We start from the raw sequence: 26,884 nt of genomic DNA, 5'->3' as shown, positions 1-26,884 counted from the left end.
CGGAAGCGCAGCGGACGAGCGCAGCGGGAGCGCCGTCTGCGCGCCGAAGGCGCGCCTAAGGCAAGCCCGTCTGCGCCCGTCCGCGCCAGACCGAGCCTAGAGCCCACACCCCTGGCCGGTTCTGATGCGCCCCGAATCAAATACTCACAAGAAACTTTGTACCAACTCAGAGTTCCGTCAAAAACTAGATGTAACGGACTTATTACCCCGGAACAGGAGCTTCTTAGATGCCCTACCTGCACCTACAGGACTACGCCCTTATCCCACTACGAACCGGCCTGCCTGGAGATGGCCCTGCTGAATTGCAGGTCACTCCCTAAACACCATATTGAAATTAATCTGCTATTAACAGAGTCAAACTTGGACGTTCTGTTTTTAACAGAAACTTGGTTGTCCGAAAGCTCCGACCCTGAAATCATACAGGCACTACCCCCTAGGTACCTCATTAAAACCCTCAATAGACCGACAGGAATGGGAGGGGGTATCGCGATTATCTATCACGACAACCTCGTATGTCAATTCAAAGACAGCCCCATTCTCGACAGTGAAAATGTCCTCTTTTCTTTACACCTGCCACCTTCTACTACACTAACTGGGGTGTTAATCTACCGTCCGCCAGGACAGGTAGGGGGGTTCATAAACTCACTCATTGATGTCATCTCCTCCCTAGCGTGCGGGACGCCAAACTTTACAATCCTCGGGGACCTAAATCTCCACTTCGATGATCAAACCAATAAACTCGCCACAGACTTAAAAACTGATCTAAACTCCCTGAATCTACAACTACTCAGCAATGATCCCACCCATATGAAAGGACACCTATTGGATCCCATCTTCTCCAACCTCTCCAAACTCTCTGTTCAAACTCCTCTCCCTCTCCCCTGGTCTGACCACTTCTTGGTTCCTCTCAAATTCCAACTCCCAGGGAAGATCTCGGACACTCCTCGCCCCCGGGTCCCGTCACGCCCATGGAAAAAACTAGACACTAGCTTATGGGAACGCTCTCTGGCCTCCACGCTACCCATAATCGACCTTGACCCTTCCAAAGCCGAAATTCAACTACATAGTTGGATTAGCAACTCGCTCAATACTGTTCTGCCTCTCAAAGCCCTCCCCCCCAACAGGAAATCCTCCAGACTACCGTGGTTCACGGAAGATCTACGTGAATTAAGACGGAAAGGCAAAAGGCTTGAACGCCAATGGAGAAAGCACTGGAACACAAAAGACAAAAGTGAATACAAAACCCACATTAGGTTTTATAAAAATGAACTAAAAGCGGCACAGGCCGCCTACTTTGAGGACCAAATAGCAGCCGCGACTAACTCCGCAAAAGAGACCTATCGGATAGTCAAACTCCTCTCCAAAATACAGGAACCCCCTCCAGCGCCAGACCTGGATGGCACAAAATGCAACCGGATGGCTGAATTCTTTTCGGAAAAAATCCCAAAAATTCTCAACTTCCTTCCGACGGCGCCATCTGCACTTAGAGGCCCTTACCTTCAGGCCCCCCTAGACACCCCGAGGTTGCTCTCCTTCCCTCAAATCACAACCGAAACGTTTCTCAGCACCCTGCACAAAGTCAAAAGCGGTGCCCCGTCAGACCCAGCTCCGATCAGTAAATTGAAGCTAGTTGCTTCCACTATAGCCTCTCCTCTCACCAACCTGATCAACGCCTCCTTCGAACATGGCACAGTCCCAGCAAACTGGAAAAAAGCCACTGTGAAGGCTCTCATAAAAAAAACGCACCTTGACCCCACAGACCCTTCAAATTTCAGACCGATCTCACTGCTACCGGCGATGAGTAAAATAGCCGAGAGAGTAGCGAACCAACACCTCTCTGAGTTCCTAGAGACCAACCATCTCCTCCGCCAAACCCAGACAGGTTTCAGACCAGGACAAGGGACGGATACCGCACTGTTAGCCGTGGTCGAAGAAGCTAGGGGCATACTAGACGTAGGAGGATCAGTGGCAGTGATCCTCCTCGACCTGAGTGCCGCTTTCGACACGGTGGACCATGCAACCCTTGTTCACCGTCTTGAACTGATAGGAGTGGCGGACTCCGCTTTAGCCTGGATCTCATCCTTCCTTGAAGACAGGTCCTTTCAAGTTACAGATGGGCACGCCATCTCCAAGGCTCATGCACTCAAGTGTGGGGTGCCCCAGGGGTCCTCCCTAAGCCCCACACTTTTCAACGTATACATGGCTCCTCTCGAGGAGGTTGTCAAACCTTTTGGGATTAAGTCAATAATGTACGCCGATGACACTCAGCTCGTCGTCTCCCTCAACCAATCAGACAACGCCCTCACCAATTTATTTAACTGTCTAGAAAAAGTTCACCAATGGATGTGCGAGTCCCGGTTGAAACTGAACGGGGAGAAATCAGAAATAATCCTTCTAGGAAACCCAAATAAAATCCCCTCTCCTCTTCCCTGGCCTCCATGCATGGGATCACCGCCATCCCCAAAATCCGAAGTAAAAAGCTTAGGGATATGGCTGGACCAGGATCTCAGTTTTAAAACACAAGCGAGGAAAACCGCGGGAACATGCTTCGGCCTTATGAAGATGGCTCGAAAGATCCTCCATCTACTCCCCCCTCAATCCAGGAAGCTCCTGATGCAGGGACTGGTGAATTCCAGACTGGACTATGGGAATGTCCTATATCTGGGGACCCCAGTCTCTGTAGTCCATAGACTTCAATGCGCTCAAAATGCGGCGGCTAGAACACTCACAGCAACCGCAGCAAGAAACTCGGCCAAGCCAGCCCTTAGAAGTCTGCACTGGCTCCCAGTCAAGGAACGGGTCAACTTCAAGACCCTGTGCATTACCCATAGAATACTGCACAACGAAGGCCCACCCATCCTCAGGTCTCTCGTGTCCCATCAACAATCAAGTAGACAACTCAGATCTAACTCCCTCTCCCTGGCAAAAGTCCCCAGAATTAGGAAGGCCAGAACTGGTGGCCGCCTTTTTTCGTACAATGCCCCCAGACTATGGAATGCTCTCCCACTCTCCCTGAGGCAGGAACATAACCACCTCAGATTTAGGAAAAAACTAAAAACCTTACTCTTTCCCTGAGCACTCCCCCCACATAACTTCCCACCCTACAGGACTGTGTTCACTAGCGCCGGGATGCCTAAGGGTAGCTGCGCGCTCTACAAAACCCAAAATCAAATCAAATCAAATCAATCAAATCAATCAATCAAATCATAAACACGCGCTGAACGATAGCGTCGCATTGCAGAACCCCTCCTGAGGCGAAAAGCCGGGAGCCACATTGCCGATTTTAAAATCTTTTAAAAAACTTTGTTGCCATAATAATTCTGTGTTTTTATATGCACTCACCCCTCTGGGCATTCTTCACTTCAGCTAACCAACACCCCGCACAGCCGATTGAATGCTGCCGCGGGTGGTTGTTGGTTCAATCTTGCCGCCATTCCGGGCCCAGCGGACACGCCCACTCGTGCTGGCCACGCCCCCTCTCCTCCCCCTTTCTTCCTCCATAAAACATGCTTACCCATCGGACGCGCAGCGGATGAGCGCAGCGGGCGCGACGATTGCGCGCCGAAGGCGCGCTTAAGGCAAGCTCGTCTGCGCTCGTCCACGCCGAGGCCGGGCCTAGGGCTACTCCCCCGGACTCTGCTGCGCTTCACACTTCGCTTAAACCGAGCGCATTCAAATATACTTCCGATCAACTCCTAAAACTTAAGACCTCAGTGGACTTGCCACATTCCCTACCACATCTGCTATATACCAATCCTATCATAGGTCCTCACAAATGTCCAACTTGCACTATTCCTACCCTCACCATTATCTCCCCTCACCAGGTCTTAGCAGCACTTATCCATGTGCGTTCTGTCCCCAAACACAAAATCGAAATCTCAGAATTCGTTGAGTCACATAACCTAGATTTACTATTCATTACAGAAACCTGGGGGGATGACTCCTCCGGTCCAGATTTCAAAGCAGCTACCCCGGCAAATTACTGCGTTTGCAGACTAGACAGAATTAAAAGAAAGGGTGGAGGGATAGCCATCATTTATAAGAACCATCTCAAAGTTAAAATTACGGACTCTAAATACAGTGAGTGTGAGGCTTTCTCCTTTACCATCAGTCTCTCTGGTAATCAATCATTTACAGGCATGTTACTCTATCGCCCCCCCGGGTCCAGATTGAAAATTCTCAACAATCTTAACAATCTAATCTAGGTCTCAGCAGGAACGCCACATTTCACCATACTGGGAGACTTCAATTTCCATCTTGAAGCGATACACGACCCTGATACCTCGGCGCTAATTAACGACCTAGCAGCAGCCGGTCTCCAGCAAATTGTTAAACAGCCTACCCATAAAGCGGGACATACACTAGATGGGTTATTTACCAGCAATCCACACATTTTGGTTTCTAATGTAATCCCTCTTACGTGGACTGATCATTCAGCCGTCTGTTTCTCCATAAAACGTAACCCCCTTCCATTCCCCTCCACATCATCTTCTCCCATTTCCTTCAGAGACTGGAAAAATATCAAACCCCTCATCTTGCGGCTATGCTGTTCGACAGCATTACCACTAATGAACAGGATCCCACACTAGCTTCCATAACTATCTTAACAGCCTAAACATAGCTTGCCACAACCTAGCTCCCCTTAAAACCTCCCATCGCAGCAGAAAGCTCCCCTCGGCTCCGTGGTTCACGGAATCCTTACGACTGCAGAGACAACATTGCAGGAATTTAGAAAGACACTGGCGCCGCTACTACAATCCCACGGATAAAATTGCTTACAAAAGCGCCCTTTCTAAATATAAAAAACGTATTACCTCGGAAAAGACACTCTACTACACCTCCCAAATCAATCAGGCAAAAAATTCCGCAAGAGAACTGTTTCAGGTGGTTACTCATCTTTCTAACCCTCCCGCCCCCCGCCTTGACGGATCACAGGCCCTCTGTAATTCTCTCTCCAAGTTCTTCGAAGACAAAGTTACTGCTATTTTCTCAGTCTTCACCCACTCTCCCCCTTCTACCACCACCATTTTATCACCTCCCAGTAATGCACCTAGCTTCTCGGTCTTCGAAGCTGCCACGGAGGAACAAGTCAGACGACTTGTTTCTGGCACTAAATCAGGATCACCTCTAGACCCTTGTCCTCCCGCCATCCTCAACCTCATCCCTGAAGCTATTTCCCCCGCTCTGACCACCATCTGCAATGCTATGTTTACAACTGGCATATACCCTTCAGTTTGGAAGGAGGCTATCATCAAACCACTTTTTAAAAAAACCTACTCTTGATCCCCTCCTTCCCGCCAGTTACCGACCCATTGCATGTCTTCCATTTTCAGCTAAAATCTTCGAGAAAACAATGAACATACAACTATCGAAATTCATAGACAAAAACAACCTACTGGATGATACCCAATTTGGGTTCAGACAGGGTCATGGAACCGAGACCGCGCTATTAAAAGCAGCAGATGAAATAAGGATGACATTGGACAAGGGAGGAGCGGCAGTACTAATACTTTTAGATCTTTCTGCAGCCTTCGACACGGTCGATCATGTCATCTTGATCGACCGTGTCTCAGCAATAGGAATTCAGAATAAAGCCAAAGAACTTCTCGCCTCATTCCTGGCTGACCGTCCACAGACAGTAAAAATTGGACATTTCACCTCCCACACCTTTACCCTCCCCTGTGGAGTACCATTTATGTTTTGGACTTAGCGAGGGTTATAAAATCTTATGGAATCGCCCTCACAACCTATGCTGACGACACACAACTGGTGCTATCTGTACACAACGATGGTACATCAGTTGCGGCAAATTTTCAAGAGGGAATGCGGGCAATCAGTTCCTGGATGTCATCAAACTGTCTCAAACTAAACTCTGACAAAACAGAGGCGATGACATTCGGGAAACTGGAACCAATCTGGTCCCCCAAATGGTGGCCACCTGAGATGGGAGCTCCACCTCAACCTGTCACTAAGGTTCGTAACCTTGGAGTCGTATTCGACAATAAAACGACTTTCCATCAACATGTCAACTCCGTGGTCTCCTCATCCTTTTACATCCTGAAAAAGATAAAAAAAACTGATACCATACCTCCCCTCGTCAGCTGCCAAAACCCTAATCAGCACTTTGGTCTTTTCGAGAACAGATTACTGCAATGCCCTTCTTCTGAATACCCAGGAAAAAGTCCTTAACAGATTGCAGCTAGTCCAAAATGCCTCGGCCAGAATCTTACTAAGCATCCCCAAGTTCACATCCATTTCCCCTTACATTCGACAGCTGCACTGGCTCCCAGTCAGGAGCCGGATAAAATTTAAGGCACTATGCATTGCATACAAAGCCATCAAAACCTCAGGCCCACAGTTTCTTAAATATGCCCTCTGCCCGCTTGGACATTCAAGAACACTATGTTCGTCTTCAGCTCATCTGCTTAAAGTCCCACGTACAAAAAGGGCCAATTGGGGTGACAGATGTTTCTCGATCTCCACAGCCAAACTTTGGAACACACTACCCCTCGACATCAAAACCGCCCCCACGCTCATCAGCTTCAGGAAAAATCTAAAAACTTGGTTTTTTTCATTATAATTTCTGCCACAGCGATGGTCCTGTATTCCGAGCGCCGAGACACCCCCGGGTAATTGCGCGCTATAAAAATCGCATAAACATAAACATGAGTGGGACGGGTATGCCAAGATGTGGGTCCCATGCTCTCCATGCCACTGGAGTCAAGCTATCCTGGCTGATGAGGGCTGGAAGCCCGAAACCGGTCCTAGGATGATTGTTTCTAGTCCAGTGAGAACCTGACATGGCAGTTTGGGCTGGACTGTTCCTATTGGGTGCAGGTCCAAGACTGATTTGCATATGGCTGGGTCCAAACTGGAATGGCATGGTAGGCAAATAAACAATAGATTTAGGCCCAGATCTCTGTACTGGGGTGAATGTATGATATTGTTCTGCATTCTGTCCATCAATTGTTCTTTTTGCATTTGTCACCTTGAGCAGGACGGGTATGGCCAGAAGTGGGTCCCGTGCTCTCCATGCCACTGGAGCCAAGCTATCCTGGCTGATGAGGGCTGAAAGCCCGAAACCGGTGCTAGGATGCTTGTTTCCAGTCCAGGGAGGACTTGACCTGGCAGTTCTGGCTGGACTGTTCCCATTGGACGCAGGGTCAAGACTGATTTGCATATGGCTGGGTCCAAACTGGAATGGCATGGTGAGCAAATAAACAATACATTTAGGCCCAGATCTCTGTACTAGGGTAAATGTATGACATTGTTCTGCATTCTTTCCATCAATTATTCTTTTTGAATTTGTCACCATGAGTGGGACGGGTATGCCCAGACATGGGTCCCGTGCTCTCCATGCCACTGGAGTCAAGCTTTCCTGGCTGATGAGGGCTGAAAGCCCGAAACCGGTGCTAGGATGCTTGTTTCCAGTCCAGGGAGGACTTGACCTGGCAGTTCTGGCTGGACTGTTCCCATTGGACGCAGGGTCAAGACTGATTTGCATATGGCTGGGTCCAAACTGGAATGGCATGGTGAGCAAATAAACGATAGATTTAGGCCCAGATCTCTGTACTGGGGTGAATGTATGACATTGTTCTGCATTCTGTCCATCAATTGTTCTTTTTGCATTTGTCACCATGAGTGGGACGGGTATGCCAAGATGTGGGTCCCATGCTCTCCATGCCACTGGAGTCAAGCTATCCTGGCTGATGAGGGCTGAAAGCCCGAAACCGGTCCTAGGATGATTGTTTCTAGTCCAGTGAGAACCTGACATGGCAGTTTGGGCTGGACTGTTCCTATTGGGTGCAGGTCCAAGACTGATTTGCATATGGCTGGGTCCAAACTGGAATGGCATGGTGAGCAAAAAAACGATGGATTCAGGCCCAGATCTCTGTACTGGGGTGAATGTATGGCATTGTTCTGCATTCTGTCCATCCATTGTTCTTTTTACATTTGTCACCATGAGTGGGACAGGTATGCCCAAACGTGGGTTCCTTGCTCTCCATGCCACTGGAGTCAAGGTATCCTGGCTGATGAGGGCTGAAAGCCCGAAACCGGTCCTAGGATGCTTGTTTCCAGTCCAGGGAGGACCTGACCTGGCAGTTCGGGCTGGACTGTTCCCATTGGGCGCAGGGTCAAGGCTGATTTGCATATGGCTGGGTCCAAACTGTAATGGCATGGTGAGCACAACAAATGATGGATTTAGGCCCAGATCTCTGTACTAGGGTAAATGTATGACATTGTTCTGCATTCTTTCCATCAATTATTCTTTTTGAATTTGTCACCATGAGTGGGACGGGTATGCCCAGACATGGATCCCGTGCTCTCCATGCCACTGGAATCAAACTATCCTGGCTGATGAGGGCGGAAAGCCCAAAACCGGTCCTAGGATGCTTGTTCCCAGTCCAAGGAGGACCTGACCTGGCAGTTCAGGCTGGACTGTTCCCATTGGGCGCAGGGTCAAGACTGATTTGCATATGGCTGGGTCTAAACTGGAATGGCATGGTGAGCAAAAAAACAATGGATTTAGGCCCAGACCTCTGTACTGGGGTGAATGTATGACATTGTTCTGTATTCTGTCCATCAATTGTTCTTTTTGCATTTGTCACCATGAGTGGGACACATATGCCAAGATGTGGGTCCCATGCTCTCCATGCCACTGGAGTCAAGCTATCCTGGCTGATGAGGGCTGAAAACCCGAAACCGGTCCTATGATGATTGTTTCTAGTCCAGTGAGAACCTGACATGGCAGTTTGGGCTGGACTGTTCCTATTGGGTGCAGGTCCAAGACTGATTTGCATATGGCTGGGTCCAAACTGGAATGGCATGGTGAGCAAAAAACGATGGATTCAGGCCCAGATCTCTGTACTAGGGTGAATGTATGGCATTGTTCTGCATTCTGTCCATCCATTGTTCTTTTTGCATTTGTCACCATGAGAGGGACGGGTATGCCCAGACGTGGGTCCACTGCTCTCCATGCCACTGGAGTCAAGGTATCCTGGCTGATGAGGGCTGAAAGCCCGAAACCGGTCCTAGGATGCTTGTTTCCAGTCCAGGGAGGACCTGACCTGGCAGTTCGGGCAGGACTGTTCCCATTGGGTGCAGGGTCAAGGATGATTTGCATTTGGCTGGGTCCAAACTGGAATGGCATGGTGAGCACAACAAATGATGGATTTAGGCCCAGATCTCTGTACTGGTGTAAATGTATGACATTGTTCTGCATTCTTTCCATCAATTATTCTTTTTGAATTTGTCACCATGAGTGGGACGGGTATGCCCAGACATGGGTCCCATGCTCTCCATGACACTGGAATCAAACTATCCTGGCTGAGGGCTGAAAGCCCAAAACCGGTCCTAGGATGCTTGTTCCCAGTCCAAGGAGGACCTGACCTGGCAGTTCAGGTTGGATTGTTCCCATTGGGCGCAGGGTCTAGACTGATTTGCATATGGCTGGGTCCAAACTGGAATGGTATGGTGAGCAAAAAAACGATGGATTTAGGCCCAGGTCTCTGTACTGGGGTGAATGTATGACATTGTTCTGCATTCTGTCCATCAATTGTTCTTTTTGAGCAAAGTGAGTAATCATCTAGAATTCCCTGTAAATCTGGGTGACAATTGTACCACACAAGCAACTGGTCTTGCTTGTGTGAGGAGTGATGTACCCTCACTAATGTCTCTTAATTGTTGGTGGCCCTATTGCATGTGACATGACAGAGTTCACAGTACATGCAGTGATTGTAGAACAGTTTCCATTGATAAGTACTGGTTATACAGTGAAATGAGAGCAGAAACAGCGCTGGTGCCATCAGCATTAGTGCCAACATTTTGGCCAGTGTGCATTTGCCAGTTGATGGTTCATCTGCAATAGTGTTTCAAAACACTCATTCACTGACTGGTGAAATGTGTGAGGGAGTGAGAAATAGAACTGTGAGGATCATATGTGAGTGTCTACACTGATCCTTACAAGGCAATCTGAGTAAGCAATACCAAAGAGTGGTGTGATTTGCCTGCCCATTGGGACTCTAGTGATCCCACATCTTAATGTCATAGATGTTCAGGGACACACAAAACCTTCAAAGGTGTATAGGCTTGTGGATATACAATCTATGACTGGCGTTATCCATGTACCAAGCAGGATTGGGGATAGTCATATGGCTACATGGAGTCTTTTGCTGTGTGACTTCAGATTATCTATCTACCAAATGTTTGGACCTCAAGTTTTCAGGGAACTTCATCTGCTAAATGTGATACTTAGCTAAACTACATGTGTACAGCTGTCATTTGACTTTTCAGGTAGCAGACATATGATGTGATCTGGATTCCAAAGTGTCATCAGTTTGCAATGTGCATGTGACATGATGTCTGCCACAACAGTAATTAATGGTACATTGGTGTTTAACTTGACCTTCATGACATCATTATGTGTTATGAGTAATAGTGTGATTTGTTTGGCTCTGGGTCTTGTGTGAGCATTGTGTAAATCTCACACTTGGATCCATCATATTTATTTGCATTTTTGTACAATGGTATACAAGTGCCAAAGTATGGAAGGTGAGCAGCTATCCAAGTATGGACATAAGGATGGAGTGTCGACAATTCTATTAATGCATTTGGGCCTGTCTAAGGGTTATGACATGAGTGGACTCAACTGTTTGCAGGCTATGTAGCATGCATGCATGTGATCAACCTACATTTGAAGCCAGTGGAGTTAATCACGAAGGCGGTGTGATATGTGGACTTCTCCAATGTTTTCTGGTGATTTGTGATGGTGTGGAACCACTGTTGCAATAAATGTATGTTACATGTCATTTCAGATACATCCAGGGCAAGCGGAGGAGAAGGGGCCAACGTCGGTGAGGACACAGCGGGTCACAGCAGTTCCATATGTGAGATGTCAGACATGGAGGGATCCAGTGACCAGGAGGATGTGAGGAGTGCCCCGGAATACAGCAGCTCAAGCTCATCATCTGAGCCATCCTTCTGTGGACACTCTCGAGTGATGCGGACCCAACAGGATTAGTTCCACTCCATCCTTGTCTGCCAACCCCAGTTCCATCTCCACCCTCCCTGTTGTCTCCCCACAAGTTGGCTGTTCCTGCTCCCTTAAGAGGGTAGCAGCCTCCTTCGCTCCAGACACCTCAGCCCCTGTTAGCCCCACTGCCCTGAGAGAGGAGGCTATTGGCATTCTGAGTAGCATCTCTGTGGGTCAGACTACAGTCCTGAATGCCATCCAGGGGCAATTCACTCAGCTGACCCAGATGGGAGCCTAATTTACACTGCCATGTCTGCCCTACAGAGATCTTTTCAGGCTCTGGCTTCCTCCCTCATCGCAGCCCTCCACCCATCCTAACCTACCCCCCTCCTGCCCCTTTCCCATCCACATTCCCTGTTACCATTCCTATCTCAAGCTCACACACACCTAAGCATGCACATACTTCATCAGAGACAAGCACCACACACAAACAAAAGACATACAAAAACTCGAACATGCAAGCACACAGCAGACACTTATACCCTCACCACCCCTAGCATATCCCCAGGCACCTATTCCCACAGACACCACAGCAACACACACTGACCCTTCCACAGACACAACCATACCCACAGATATCACAGCAGCACACACCGCCCCTCCACAGACACACCCATACCTGCAGACACCAAACCAACATACACTGACCCCTCCACACACACCCATACCTGCAGACACCACATCAACACACAATGACCCCTCCACAGACACCTCAGCAACACTCACTGACCTCTCCACAACACCCAACCCATCCACATTACTCCCACCAAAAATCACAAGTGCTCACAGTCACCCACACAACAAACACCAACACAACACACAGTGCAGACAGCAGACCCATCTCACACTTCCACTCACTCTTCCTCCCAACCCGAATACCCTATCCGTTTTCTCTGTGAGGATGTCATGTTTGCCCTTTCCCTTAACCCTCTGAAATATGACCCCTTCTCCCAAACCCATCCCTTTCACCTCACACTCCACCTCTGAAAAACAGCCTACCCCTTACTTTAACCCCAGCCCAAAAGCCCCAAACCCAAGAAGACCCCTCCCAACTGTAAACCCACCCATCTCTAAGCCTCTGCTCTCCCTTCCCAAGTACCATCTTTGAGGTGCCTGCTATGCCCAATTAATTCCTCTTTGTGAAGAGGTTCCCTTGCAGCGTCAGAAAGGGCAAGTGTGTTGGCACTGCATTGTGCTGTGGCACAGGTTGTTAAATATGGACTGGCCATTGGGTTTTGTTTTATTTGAGTGGTTTTTTTTCATCCATGCATTAAAAACATTTACAGTTTGGAAGACATTGGTCCTGCCATTACTTTTCTGACTATTTGATGTTATTGTATCATTAGTGATGTGTGAGTACAGTTGTGTTTGTTTCATCCCTGATTGCTGATCCAGTTGAAGTGTTTTGTATGATGTGACCTTGGAGCCAGTGCTGGAGGTACACATGACAAGAGGAAATGTTTTATGGATGTCTATGTGGGATGACATCCAAATGGGGCAGGTATTACATTGAATGACATGCTATATTTCAACTTTGCGGAGCTCTGCATGGACATGGGCCATTTTGCAGTGTGTACAGTACAGCTATTTCATCTAGATGTGTGCCACATGCTGTTCATGCTGTGTTTGCTTTTATATATCACACCTACCCATTGCCTACACATGGTTATGCTTTTGGTTGTCCCTTATATACTTCAGTTCCCAGGTCCAGTGCACATACATGTGCAAAATGTACTGTGCCCAAGGGCCCCAGCCTTTCAAGGTTCCCCCTGATAGAGGCATGGTATCCTGCACAGACTTTTCACACTGATTCTATGTAATCCCATTGGCTGACATTGCCTTTTCATGTGGGTGATGCGTGAAAATACAATCCAGACTTATAGCAGAGAAGGTGTGTTTCACTTTAATGACACATCCATACAGGTGTTTCATTACATCATAACAGGACCTAGGATGTGTGCAGTGTGAGTGTGTCACATTCACAATAGCATCTTGTTTAGAGTTAGAGTGAGAGGGCATCATGGTAGTTGTAGTTACTTCAATGTCACTTTACCAACACTTGCAAAATGGTAAGCTGCATGAACAGTGAAGATCAGTAGCAACATCCAGACAAGTGAGAAGGGGCAAATGGAGTCTAGCATCTTGGTTTGAGTTCCAGTCACAGGGCCGCATGGTAGTTATAGTCACTTCAATGTCACTTTACAGACACTTGAGAAATGGTAAGCTGCATGAACAATGAAGATCATTAGTAACATGGCAGACAAGTGATAAAGGGCAAATGAAGTGTGTGACAGGCATTAATAGGTGTGATATTGATGAAGAGGTGCTGTTGTATAACACAAAATAATGCACACATCGCTAGCACTGAATATAATTTGTAAACACATCTTCATTTATGTATAGTGTGCCTGTGCATTGCCAGTGTTTTAGCTTAGTAGGGCATTCTACAGATGTATTTTTGATTATTGTTATGAAACAATCCAACACAGTGTCCCTGTATATGTGCAAATTACTTAAGGACCCCAACTCCCTTACCTGGTCCATGGCAGGCCATAATTTTGCGGAGGTCGTTTTTTAGCTTACTGCCAATTTTGCCCACGGCAGAGCGGGTTTTGAACGTGGTTGAGTAGGTACAGCAGTGGCAGGATGTGTCCAATGGGCCCCATGATGGTAGTAGACGAGAAGAGGCTGCGTTGCATGATAGGGAGAGAGGATGAGAGCGCCGTATTCACAGAGATATGGTACTCTCCTCCCCTCTCCCCAACACTTCCACTGGCGCTGATTTGTGCTGCTGTGTGCAGTGCTAGGGTGCGTGCCTGAGTCTACAATAGGTTTTTTACAGGAAGGATGCCCTTCCTGTACAAAATAACAAGTTTAAATCGTTTTTCTACTTTGTATGTGTTCTATACAGTGCAGCACACATGCAAAGTTTAAAAAGCAAGGAGAAATCAAAACATTTCTCCTTTTAATGCCTGCTTTTCCGCAGCATTAATTTTTGGGGCTAAACCCTGTGTACTAATGTTAGTAGATTGAGTTTAGCATCAAAAAACCTGGCTGATTGCATGGGAATGTCCGTGCAACGTCCCCTTGAAGCAAAGTAATGCAAAGCAGTGTTTTGCCCTGCTTTAGGTTACTTTTCCTTGCAAACCAATGCAAATAACTATTTTTGGTTGGTTTGTTAAAACCCAAAAAGGTTTAGCATTGGTTTAGCGTCATAATAGTCACGCTAACCCAACGTTAAAACTATGTGAGTCTTGGCCCTGTTTTTGGTGGATTGCGTTGGGCTTGAAGCAGAGGTATATGACCATTCAGCTTTTACAGAAGAGGCAGGAATAGGGTCATGTTCTACAGCAGAAGAGTATTGGTAGTTATTTTACAACCTGGTTGAGATAGTATTCGGAAGGAAGGGTTTTGAGTGGTTGTTGTATTTTAAGCAGGAAAATTGAGGAGTAAGACATTTGAAGAGGTAAGATGGAGATCTGTGGAGACTGAATGGTAGAATCTCACTGAGACACTCAGTGATATGGGACATCAGTTGCTCTGTAAATAGGACAATTGATAATGCCAGAAGCTGGTGCAATCAAAACTCAAGGTGTCTTTATGTACATTTGGTGTTTAAGACGGGAGCAGTCAATAACTTTGATTAATAGCCTTATGATAAAATGGAGAAGTATAGTTAGATGCTTGGAGACCTAATGCAAGAAAGCGAAATTCCCATCCCATACAATGTAGAGCACTCAAACACAGCTATTATTTGGTTGCAGAGGACCCTCAGTCCTCTGGTCCACAGTGCCGCTGCACCTGCTGTGCTTTGTGGACAACACAGAGGCCATTTAAACATGGCTTTCAAGCAATTGGCTTTGGGCGAAGAGTAAGCAAGTCTTACCATGTTATGGGTAGTAGGTTACTTAATTAATAATTTCTGCCAAACAAGAGTCAGGTCTGTAACTTTAATGAAAACTTTTAGCCAGTTGACAAGTAGGTGAGGGTTTAACATGTTAAAGGCAAGTGACATGAATACTGCAGGAGGCTAGTCAACCCTTTTCCACATCTTCGCTGCTCTCCTTCGATTTCCACTTCAAAAAGCAACTCATCATATAAATCTTTATTCTGTTATAAAGAAAAAACCCATAATAGCACATAAAAACTAAAGAATTGTACATTTCTCAAAACTATACAAACAAAATAACATTCCGATATATAACAGAATAAAGAGTTAAAAAGCATAACATGCAACTAACGCTACAGCATAATTTAAATCCCTCATATACCACAGGAAAACGAATCAGGTCTGGATCGCCTTGATCTTAGGGCTGCACGTAAGAAGCATGAAACAGCAAATAAAACATGCTAGTTGGGCAGGAGCAGTAAGTACATAAGCGATAGACACATTTATGAAAAGTTCAGAGCTTTCAGCAACAAAAGGATAGACCTTTTCCTGAGCAAACTAAAATATTTACAAAACAGTACAAAAGGTAATGTATCCTGTGGAGACATATAGTTGCAGCCACAGGGTCCCAAGCTGCCTTGGCAGGACCAACCACTGGGAGAGGCCAAAAGATAATGGAGCAAATTAAACCAAACTTATGTTACCACAAATCAATCCTTCTCATTAGATAAAAGAGACAGATAAGGCTCCATACTTTGAAATGTTTTAATAACATGCAGGCTCGTACCATGTGTTTTACCAGCTCTTTGTGTTCCTGTTGCAATACAGTACGTTAAAAAAAAATCCTTCACCCTTTTGACCTTCGAGAGGCGCAGGGACTGAGGGTTATGAAGTATGTCAGCCCAACCCATACTAGTAAAATCTGCCTTCAGATATGCAATCCACAGAATTTTCTGCATGTTCTTGAGGAACAATCAGTCAGACAAAATCAATCTGTTCAATTAGGAGCCCTTCCCTCCATATCTTGATCCAGCACAGCAAGGGCCTTAGAGTAACAAGGTCAGCAATATATCTTAAACCAAACTCCTCATGTACAGAGAAGGCAGGGGTACTTTGCGGAACCTGCAGAATTTGTCTTAAGAATGTATTTTCTGCAAGCGGAATCTTATCAGCAATTATATAACCCCATATTTTACTGCCATGTAGCACCTTAGAAACACATTTAGACTAGTAAACCTTAACTGAGACATCCAGTGACCATGAGCCTAACTTCTGCGCAAAACTAACTACTGCCCCCATGGACTTGACCAGATCACATCTCTTTCCCTCCACTAGTGGTTTCCAGCTCATGTTAACATCAAATAACAACCCAAGATAGGAAAAAGATGGAACATTTGACAGGGTGTGGCTCCCCACTTTAAATGTTTTGCAACTAGTGGACCGAGGACCAGCAACCATAACATATGATTTTGTAAAATTGACCTCCAGGTCCACATTTTCCATAAAGGAGACAAACTTATCTAACAATAACTGGAGTCCTTCCGCAGTATGCGCCATGAGCACCACATCATCGGCATATAACAAGATAGGCACTGATCTTAAACCAACCCTTGGACAATCGGCCCGTACTGTTCCAGTCCATTGATATAATGGCTGAACAGAAAAGGCACAAGTATGCAGCCCTGACGCACTCTCTGGTAGTACTAAATGCTCAGTGAGATCCCTTCCTGTGAGTGCCTTACAACAGCTGATGTCTAGCATGTAAATTCAGTAGAAGAAGTACTATTTCTTGATTCACGCCCATCATGAGGAGCAGATCCCACAAAGTTTTGTGGTTGACCCTATCAAGTACGGACATGAGGGCCATAAATGCCAGGTGAAGGGTTCTTGGCTGGGCAGCCGTGCATTTGTTTATAATTAGATAGAGGTTTAGGCATTGATCAGAAGTCGATTTACCTGGCGAAAAACCTTATTGTTTCTCTGAGAAAATATTGTTCGCTTCTGTCCACAGAGTCAACATATTCAAAAGTATCCTCCTAAGGACTTTCACCACTGCATGAATAAGTGAAATTGGAAGATAGCATTGGGGGTTGTCCTTGTCTCCCATCTTAAAAATCGGGACAATTACGGCAAAGAACAACGAAAGCAGAACACCCACCCTCACTGCGGAATTTAAGACCAGCGTAAAGCTGGCCCCAGACCTCAATGTTATCACAAAACAAATCCGGGGTCCTAGGGCCTTATTACAGGATAGAACCTGAATTCCCGGGGAAACGTCCTCTTAGGTAAAAACAACATCCCCTGTCCCCAGCACTAGACCACCCTGGACCTCAAAACGATCAACAAGCCCAAAATTATACATGCAGTTACAGTGCTCCACCCATTGCTTCCCCTCTCACTTGTTCTCCTCTCTCTGAACATATGTTATTATATGCTCTTATGTTTTACCTCATCATAGTTTTGTACACCATTTGTCATTACTTTGTACATTGCTTTGTCTAAAGCAATTACCGGATCAAACACAATTCAATAAAGAGATAATGACAAGTGGGAGTGAATGGATTTGATGAAGGTCTGTCAGGTCATGCTTTCCACAGAATGCACAGGAGCAGAATGTCGCTAGTTCCCAATGCCTCACTACGATTTCCCAGCAGAACGCAATTTCATTAACGTGTACGCCGAAGAAACCCCAGGGGGGAAAGGGGATGGGACAGAGAAGAGACAGTCACAATTCGCCTGATTCTTCTTCCTACTTCAGACTTTTCTTGCTAGTCTTTGTCTCTCAATTTTGTCTTGAGTACAATTGTTTTTAGGGCATTTACAGTAGTTCTATCTCCTATTACTCTATACCTTATGTGTCCCTACCCAGTCTTATGTGACCTATGCTTCTCTTCTTTTTGGTGATTGACTTGGCTTCTGCATGCTGTGAAACTAATATTCACAAGGTTACTGGTATTCTTTCCTTCAAGAACTTTTATATCTAACTCTTCTTATCTCTCTCTCTCTCTTTCTGCAGACCTCTCACCTCAAGTTACTGCTGCAGTTGTATTATTTGGTATCTTCCTCAGGTAAGTATTCTAGTCTTTTACCTATTCCTTTCTTCTTTCTGCAAAACTGTACATGAATGTCACCCTCGGTAACTTTTTACTAAAATATAACTCAAAACTGTAAAGGAGTTTATTCACTCGCAATGATAACAAACTAATGAATGTCCACAAAAACTCCCTCCTCAGGAATCTCCTCACTGTATTGTCTACGGACTTGTGCTGACACTGAATGCCCAAAAATAATGCCTGACACTGAGTAAGTGCGCACACTCCAATTACCAACACTGCCTCTGAGGTGATTGCGAATGTCCCAAAAAACAGGAAAAATGTCAGCCTTACTGTTCTGCTCCTTACTCCGACTTCTGAACTCTAATTCCACCGAAAACACGCTGGTAGGTACACAATGAAAGTTCCCTCATTAAACTTTTGTGGCGCGAACCTCAAGGACGACCTGTTCTCCTCCGGTTTCAGGTGAAGTGCGCATTAGAGCGGGCGCCGCACCTGAACGTTCGAGATTGCTGCAATCAGTTAGAGCGCTAACGTGCTGCTCAGATGGTCGGCACCTGGCGGACATTTTAGGGGTAGATCTTGCTCGGGATTTTAACAGAGCTCTGGTTTCTCTTCTTTTTGCTCTGGCCTTAAGACTGATTATGCTCACTGAAAATCTCTTTCTATTGGGGGGCCTTGTGATCCTGACAGTACCCTCCCTCAAAGTAGATCCTCCCGGCTTGGGCTTGTCTGGAAATTTTCTATGAAAGTTCCTAACTAATCGAGGAGCATGAACAACTCCCATGATCTTTCTTCAGGTCCATAAGCTTTCCAATCCAACAAGTAGTAAATTTGCCTCTTCCGATTTTTTGAATCTAATACTTGTTTCACCTTAAATTCCTCTGCCATCTGAGTTTGGATTGGTTTTGGAGGTTTGCTTATTCGTACATCATTTGACACCCTCTTTAATAAGGAGACATGAAATACTGGGTGAAGACGTAACCCCTTGGGTAATTTCAACTAGGGGCCTACATATCTTGGCTGCAACTTTCTGTTTCCTTTGAGTCGAAGAGTTTTTGTGTTTAACCAAACTTTATCTCCTACTTGTAAATCTGGTTCTTTTCTTCTTTTCTTGTTAGCATAGTGCTTATAACTTTCCTTAGCTTTGGTTAGATTCTCAGTTGCTTAACTATGCACTCTGGTCATGTGTTGAACTAGATCTGTTACAGCTGGAACGTCTACCTCTTGAAAGATTAACGATTGATTGGGATGCCTTCCCGTGTTCAAATAAAAGGGATAGTAACCAGTGGACACATTTTTTGCATTATTATGCGCAAACTCGGCTGCCCACAGGTAGTCTGGCCAATCACCCTCTTGATCTAATAAACACAATCTAAGGCATTGATCCATCTCCTGATTCATTCGCTCAGTTTGGCCATCGGTCTCTGGGTGATAACTAGTTGTGTTCCTAGTTTCAATATTCAACCTCTCAGTGAAAGCTCTCCAAAAATGGGATAAAAATTGAGAGCCCCTGTCTGATATTAAAACCTTAGGTATTCCATGAGCTCGAACTATGGTTTGAGTAAAGGTGTGTGCTAATGTTCTTGCTGTGGGCACCCCCTTTAAAGGTACAAAATGAGCCATCTTCGTAAAAGCATCAACACAGACTAGATGGTAATTCAACTATTAGATCTAAAGTTACGGTATGCCATGGGTAAGGTGGGGTAGGCAAAGGCTGCAATAAACCTTTTGGAGCTTGTCTCTCTGGTTTTCCCCTTGCGCAGACCTCACAAGTGGCCACATATTGACGTATATCTTTGACCATGTTGGGCCACCAAAACGTCGTTTCACCAGGTCTTCCGTCTTTAAGATTCCTTTATGGCCTGCCTATATGTTATCATGACATTCCTTTAGGGCCTTTTATTGCATTTCAGGTGTGGGTAAATATAGAGCTCCATCATGATACAGTAAACCTCCTCGAATCTCTCGTCTAGCATCTTCTTCCGCCCAGTCTCTCATTTCTTCCAATGTCATTAAATTCTGAGCTTCTTCTTCTACGGATTCTTTTAAAACGACTCCAATTACCTTTCATTTTGGTATGATCTTCTGATCTTTGACCTCTTCAGACACTCCTTCGATACACAATCTGGATAAGGCATCAGCCTTACCATTTTGTGAGCCTGGTCGGTAAGTAATGATGAAATCATAATCAGCGAAATATAGGGACCAATATAGTTGTCTTGGTTTTAATGTTCTTGCTGACTTTAAAAATTTCAGATTCTGATGGTCAGTATAGACTATGACCGCCTGCTTAGCACCCATGAAGTAGTGACTCCATTCTTTAAACGCATCCTTGATTGCCAATAACTCCTTCTCAGTTATTGTATAATTGACTTCTGCTGGGGTTAATTTCCTTGAACGGAAGACCACAGGGTGCAACTGTCCTGTAGTTTTATGTCTTTGAGACAATACTCCTCCCAGCGCCAGATTGGAAGCATCTGATTCCACAAAGAAGGGCTCAGATGGTTCAGGGTGAAACAAAATTGGTGCCGTGGTGAAATCCTTCTTTAACTGGGTAAAAACTGGCTCCTTTCTTTAGTAATCTGGTCAAAGGAATCACATTTTTTTTAAAGTCTTGGATAAATCTCCTATAGAAGTTTGAGAAGCGAAAGAAACTTTGAATCTCTTTCACTGACTTAGCAGATTCCCACTCAATCACTGCCTTGATCTTATTTTCATCCATGGTGATTCCTTTTGGCAAGAGCACAAACCCTAGGAATTCTACAGTAGAGATATTAAAGGCACATTTCTCCAACTTGACAAACAAACAGTTTTCTTGCAATTTCTATAGTACCTTCTTAACATGTTCCTCGTGCTCTTGCACAGAATCAGAATAAATTGGAATATTGTCGATATATACAATTGCATTTCGATCAATGAATTCTTTTAATACATCGTTAATGAAATGCTGAAAGGCAGCTGGAGAGTTACAGAGGCCATAGGGCATCACTTGATATTCTAAAAACCCATGCTTGGTTCTGAAGGCCGTTTTCCATCCATCACCTTCTCGAAATCTAACAAGATAATATGCCCCTCTCGAATCCAGTTTGGTGTAGACTTGCGCTCCTTTTACTTGATCCAGTAGGACAGAAATTAAGGGCAAAGGATATCGATTCTTGATGGTAATTCGATTGATTGCCCTATAATCCATGTAAGTCCTTAACTCTCCACCCTTCTTCGGAATGAAAAAGAGTAGCGAAGAGACCGGGTCTTGTGATGGCCTAATAAATCCATTTTCAAGGTAATTTTGCAGATATTCTTTTAGATGCTCATCTTCCTTTTCCGTTAAAGCGTAAATTCGACTGCAAGGGAGATTGGAGCCTGGTTCCAATTCTATCTTACAATCAAATTCCCTATGAGGTGGAAGTTTTTCATCTTCTGTCTCGTTAAATACATCTCGATATTCTGCATACTCCGCGGGTAGCTCTGTAGTTTTATCAAACAAATCGCCGCTTCTCTTTCACTTAGGTGAAACGCTGGCGTCTTTACATGGTCTCTCTTACATACCTTATAGCAATTCTCCTTACAGTACTCTGACTCCAACGCTATTGATCGAGCACCCCAATCAATAGTAGGATTATGCTCTGTGAGCCATGGCAAACCCAATATTAATTGAAACTGCGGAGCATCAATTAAATTGAATTGTAAGGTTTCAAAGTGTCCTTTCTCGATCTCCAACTCTACAGACTCTGTATGGCTCACGATGGGCCCAGACGAGAGATTTGTCCCATCGACTGCATGGACAGCTTCGCTCCTTCCCTTCTTTATGGCCTTTAAACTAATTTTTTCAGAGAATTTCAAATCGCAAAAGTTGCCCGTGGCTCCTGAATCTACCATAACGGTCACCTGCTTCAATGTGTTCTCTCTGAATCTTAAAGTCATCATCATTACCAGATGTGGAGAGGAGGACTGCAAGGTATTCGCCAAAGTGTGCACTTTTGGAGCTGTTTCCAATTTTGCAACCACCAGTTAAACTCCATTTACTGGTGGTGCAAAGTGTTTTCCGGCGGTGCTTGCTCGGGCTTCTTTGGGCAATTGCGAACAAAGTGTCCACTGCCTCAACAATAAAGACATTGCTTATTTACTCTTCGCCTTTCCTTTTCCTCCTTGGACAAGTGACCTCGAATTTTTCCAATTTGCATTGGTTCCACCCCACGTGCGGTATCATTTTCCCTGGTACCTTCGATCTTTGCTCGATCAAATCTTGGAACACTGGAGCGAAAATCTCTCTTTATCTTGCCTCTTCTTTCGCTTTATCGGAAATCAATTTCAAGAACCTAGTTGATTGATGCTGATATCTCTGTTGGTCTGTTGGGTATTTGTGCCAAAGTGTCCTTCAATGAACCCTTTAGCCCTCGATAGAACACCGCTGCTCGTTTATTCTCAGGCCACTCCGTTTCCACTACCAATTTGTTAAACTGGGCTAAATAGGAAATCAGATCACGGTTGCCCTGTCTGATTTACAGTAACTCATTTTTATGGTTAGACCTGCAGTCTCTTTCCTATGCTCCCTGTTTCCTTCTCTGAGTGATATTAATTCTCTTTAAATTCCTTCCAGGCCTTCTGTGACAATTCCGTCCCAGATCTGACTCTCCTCAGGATTCAGGCGATGCTAGAGGGGGGTCCACCTCTCCACGTCCCCAACTCCTGCACTAATGGCACGGAAGGTTGGAGCAATCAAGCGAGGGAAGGGAAGGACGGGAACAGCTGGGAGTAGAACCTGTAAAGAAAATAAACATACAAACACAATTGCAGTGTCAAAACATTTTAGCTACACTCATCAATTCTCGCTAGTGATACAAGATCTTTGCAGGCTGATGGCTGGAATAGGAAGGTTATACTTGTGCTGGTAGCACTATTACATACACATACCACCAACTGAACAGAAGCAGACACCTCACCGACATCAGCTTATAAACTCTGGCCACCACCACCCTCCGCGGAATTACTTCATGCCCCCTTAGAAGAACTGCGTTCAAGTTTAGAAAACTCGAAGCCCTTTCCTTAAGACTCCCAGAGTCTCGCTTTGGCCACGTAGAAAGCTTTCATTGGATACTTTTGAGGCAATAGAGATCATTCAGGAGAAGTGATAATAACACCCGGTTTCAACTTAGGCTAGAAGAGGTTACTGTACTCTCCTACTATGCGTCCATACTGTTTTATAAGTCGTTTGTTCTGAGCCGCTTAACCAGTGTGGTTTACTCACCACCTTGGACTCAAATACTCATGGGTAAATTAACAGGCTCCTCCACCGAAGGATGAGGCGGAAGAGCGGAATACACTCACCGGTTTCCCGCTGAATCGCCAGGACCACAGCGACCCGGCAACACCCAAGGACAGTGGCGGTGTGCAGGGGAGGAAAGGCCTCTAGTCCGAGTGTGAGACTTGGGCCGACAATACCTGTTGTTCCGCGCTCCGGTCCCGGAGCGTTGCCCTTGCCTCTGGAGTTCCCCGAAGTAAGGGAAAATGCACGTCGACCACCGCTTGTTTCAGCAGGGCCGGCGCCTTAGGCGTAGCTGAGCACAGCCGTCGGGGCTTCAATTCAAATCGACCGGAGACCTATGGAACTCGCCACAGAATCCGGTCCCAGGTCCAAAGATACTGACACGAACGGGAACGGGATGCAAACAAATGACGGACACGCCAATTAGGAATTACGCACAGCGTCCGGCGTGCGTTTCGTCCTCTTATGCTCGCTGCTCCACCCACGCTAATCCCGGAGATTCTGGGGATCGTAGGCGAGGTAGGTGCGATGCCCGAATCATGGCAGTAGGTCCCCATCCCGGCGCCTCCTAGAACCGGGTTTGTTCGGGTGTCGGCGGTAGAACGCCCTAACCTTGGCCGGGGCGTGCACGTTGCCAGAGGGTACCCAGGAATCCTCTTCTGAGGTATACCCCTTCCAGGATATTAAGTACCATAAGCTTCTCCCTCGATATTTGGCATCCACAATGCGTCGTACCTCATACTCCGGTCCCTCTTCTGTGAACACGGCCGGTGTCGGCTTCCTCACCACCCCCTTTGGCTGGTTTCAAAAGGCTACAGTGGAAGGCAGGGTGGATCCGAAGAGAGCCTGGAAGCCGTAATTTGTAGGCCACTGGATTGATCCTCTTCACCACTTGATAGGGGCCTATATATCGAGGGTGGAACACGCTACGTAATTTGAAGCGGATGTTTTTTGTGGACAGCCAAACTTTATCCCCCTCCTTGTACTGGGGACCCTCTACGCGGTGCCTATCAGCCAAGTGTTTGCAGGTCTGTTTCGCCTTGACCAGAAGTCTCCTCACCTTTGCGTGCCCTTGACGTAACGCTTGCATGTGAGCTTGTACTGATGGCTGAGTGTTTACTCGTCTTGGTGATGATAGGCAAAATCCAGGCATTTTACCCATAGTTGGCTGAAAAGGGAGAGACACCTATGGAGCTGTGAGACGCGTTGTTGTAGGCCAATTCAGCCATCCATAGCATGGCCACCCAGGAGTCTTGAGCCTCTTCCGCATAGCACCTCAGGTAATTCTTTACCGTTTGATTTAATCGTTCTGTTTGTCCGTCCGTCTGTGGGTGGAAACTTGACGACACCGCAGACTCAATGTGCATGGAACTACACCATCCTTTCCAGAAGCGAGCTATGAATTGGGGGCCCCTGTCCGACACTATGACTTGCAGGATGCAGTGTATCCTCACCACGTGTTGTAGCAACAGCTGAGCTGTCTGTCCAGCCGTAGGTAGTGTCTTACATGGAATGAAATGCCCCATCTTTGTTAGGCTGTCTATTACCACCAGGATGGCGGAACATCCCTGATCCATCGGAAGTCCGGTGATGAAATCCAGGCTGATGTTCTGCCACGGCACCGGAGGTGTGGGCAAAGGAAGGAGCAAGCCCTTCTTTGGTGAAGTGTCAGACTCTCCCCTTGCACACTCCTCGCATCTGGATACCCAATTCCTTACGTCAGTGACTAGGGAGGCCCACCAAAAATGTCTTTGCACCAAGAGGGTTGTTTTTTGTATGCCAGGATTTCCTGCTAATGGTGATTCATGACTCCAAATAAATGCCTTTTTTCTAATGGCTGGAGTAGGCAGAAACAATCTCTGATTCCGAATAGGCAGTCCATGCCTCATTTGTCTCTCCGGTTCTTTCTCGGCCCACATGCTCCAGGCTTGTATGCTCTTGTTTTTCCGGATGCTATTCAGATAGTCCTCGGCCTGTAACGCACAGATTACTTTGTATGAAGGTATAATCGCCTCTTCCAACACGTCGGCGTCCATCTCAGTGGTCAGCACCCGGGACAGCGAATCCGCTTTACGGTTGTCTGCTCCTGGCCTAAAGGTGATGACGAAGTTGTACTCCTCGAAGAAGAGCATCCATCTCATTTGTCTGGGGGAAAGGCGTCGGGCCGTTCTTAGATACTGCAGGTTTCGATGGTCAGAGTAAACAGTGACTGGAAACCTAGCTCCCCACAAGTAGGGACGCCACTTCTGAAAGGCCTTGTTGATAGACAGCAGCTCTTTTTCGGCGATGTTATAGTTTCGTTCCGCCGGGAAAAGCTTCCTGGAAAGATATGCCACTGGGTGGAGCGGACCGGTGTCTTTATCCCTCTGTGATAATATAGCCCCGACTGCCTCGTTAGAGGCGTCTGCCTCTACGATGAAAGGTGTATCAAGCTGTGGGTGTCGCAACACCGGTGCCGTGGTAAAAGCCCTTTTTAGATATCCGAAAGCCCTGTCCGCTTCTGGGGTCCATTCAAAAGACACACCCTTTCTGAGGATCCGAGTGATCGGTAGGGCCTTTTGTGAGAACCCTTGGATGAATCGCCTGTAATAATTGGCAAAACCCAGGAAGCATTGCACTTCCCTGACGTTGTGGGGAATCGGCCACTCCTGCACCGTCTGTATCTTTCGCTCTGCCATACACAAACCCTCAGGACGGAGGATCACCCCCAAAAATTCCACCTCAAACACCCCAAATTCACACTTGCTCAATTTACAAAACAAGCTATGCTTTCGCAATGCCCTCAATACCTGCAACACGTGTTCTGTGTGGCTGCTCACTGAATCTGAATAGACCAAAATATCGTCTATATACACGACCACTGTTCTATCGATATACTCTTTTAGCACGTCATTCAAGAAATACTGGAACGCCGCCTGGGCGTTACACAACCCAAACGGCATGACCAGATATTCAAAAAGACCATAGCGGGTCTTAAACATGGTTTTCCACTCGTCCTCTTTGCGTATGCGTACCAAGTGGTACGCCCCCCTAAGGTCTAGCTTCGTATAAACCGTGGCCTCACGTACCTGGTCCAACAAGAGTGGTATAAGGAGCAAGGGATACCGGTTGCGAACGGTGTTTTTGTTCAGCATACGGTAATCACAGCAGGCTCTTAACTCCCCATTGGCCTTCGCTATGAAAAACAAAGGTGACGCCGCAGGGGATCTTGAAAGATGGATAAATCCTATTTCTAAGAAATGGTCCAGATATTCCCGGAGGTGTTTAGTCTCAGGCTCGGAGAGCGCGAAAACCCTACACATAGGGATGGTTGCACCCTCCACTAAATCTATCTGGCAGTCGTCGGACCGGTGAGAAGGAAGCGACTCGGCCCGGGATTTGCTGAATACGTCAGCAAAAGAGGAGTTTTGGTTGGGTAAGCTCACCTCTTTTTCTGCTGCAGTAGCGGCTACGAACGAGCATGCCAAAGCCTCTACACAGGAACGCCCCCCGAGAACAAGATGCTCCTGGCATGCCTCTGACAGGAACTGTACGGTCTTTTCCCTCCAATCGATAGTGGGATTGTGGAGGCTAAACCACGGCATTCCCAATATAACCTCGTACTGTGGGGCTTCTATGAAATTCAACGCCAAGGTTTCAATGTG

Source organism: Triturus cristatus, chromosome 1_2, assembly GCF_964204655.1.
Source record: "Triturus cristatus chromosome 1_2, aTriCri1.1, whole genome shotgun sequence".
Taxonomy (NCBI): Eukaryota; Metazoa; Chordata; class Amphibia; order Caudata; family Salamandridae; genus Triturus; species Triturus cristatus.
Note: the sequence above shows the minus strand (reverse complement) of the source record.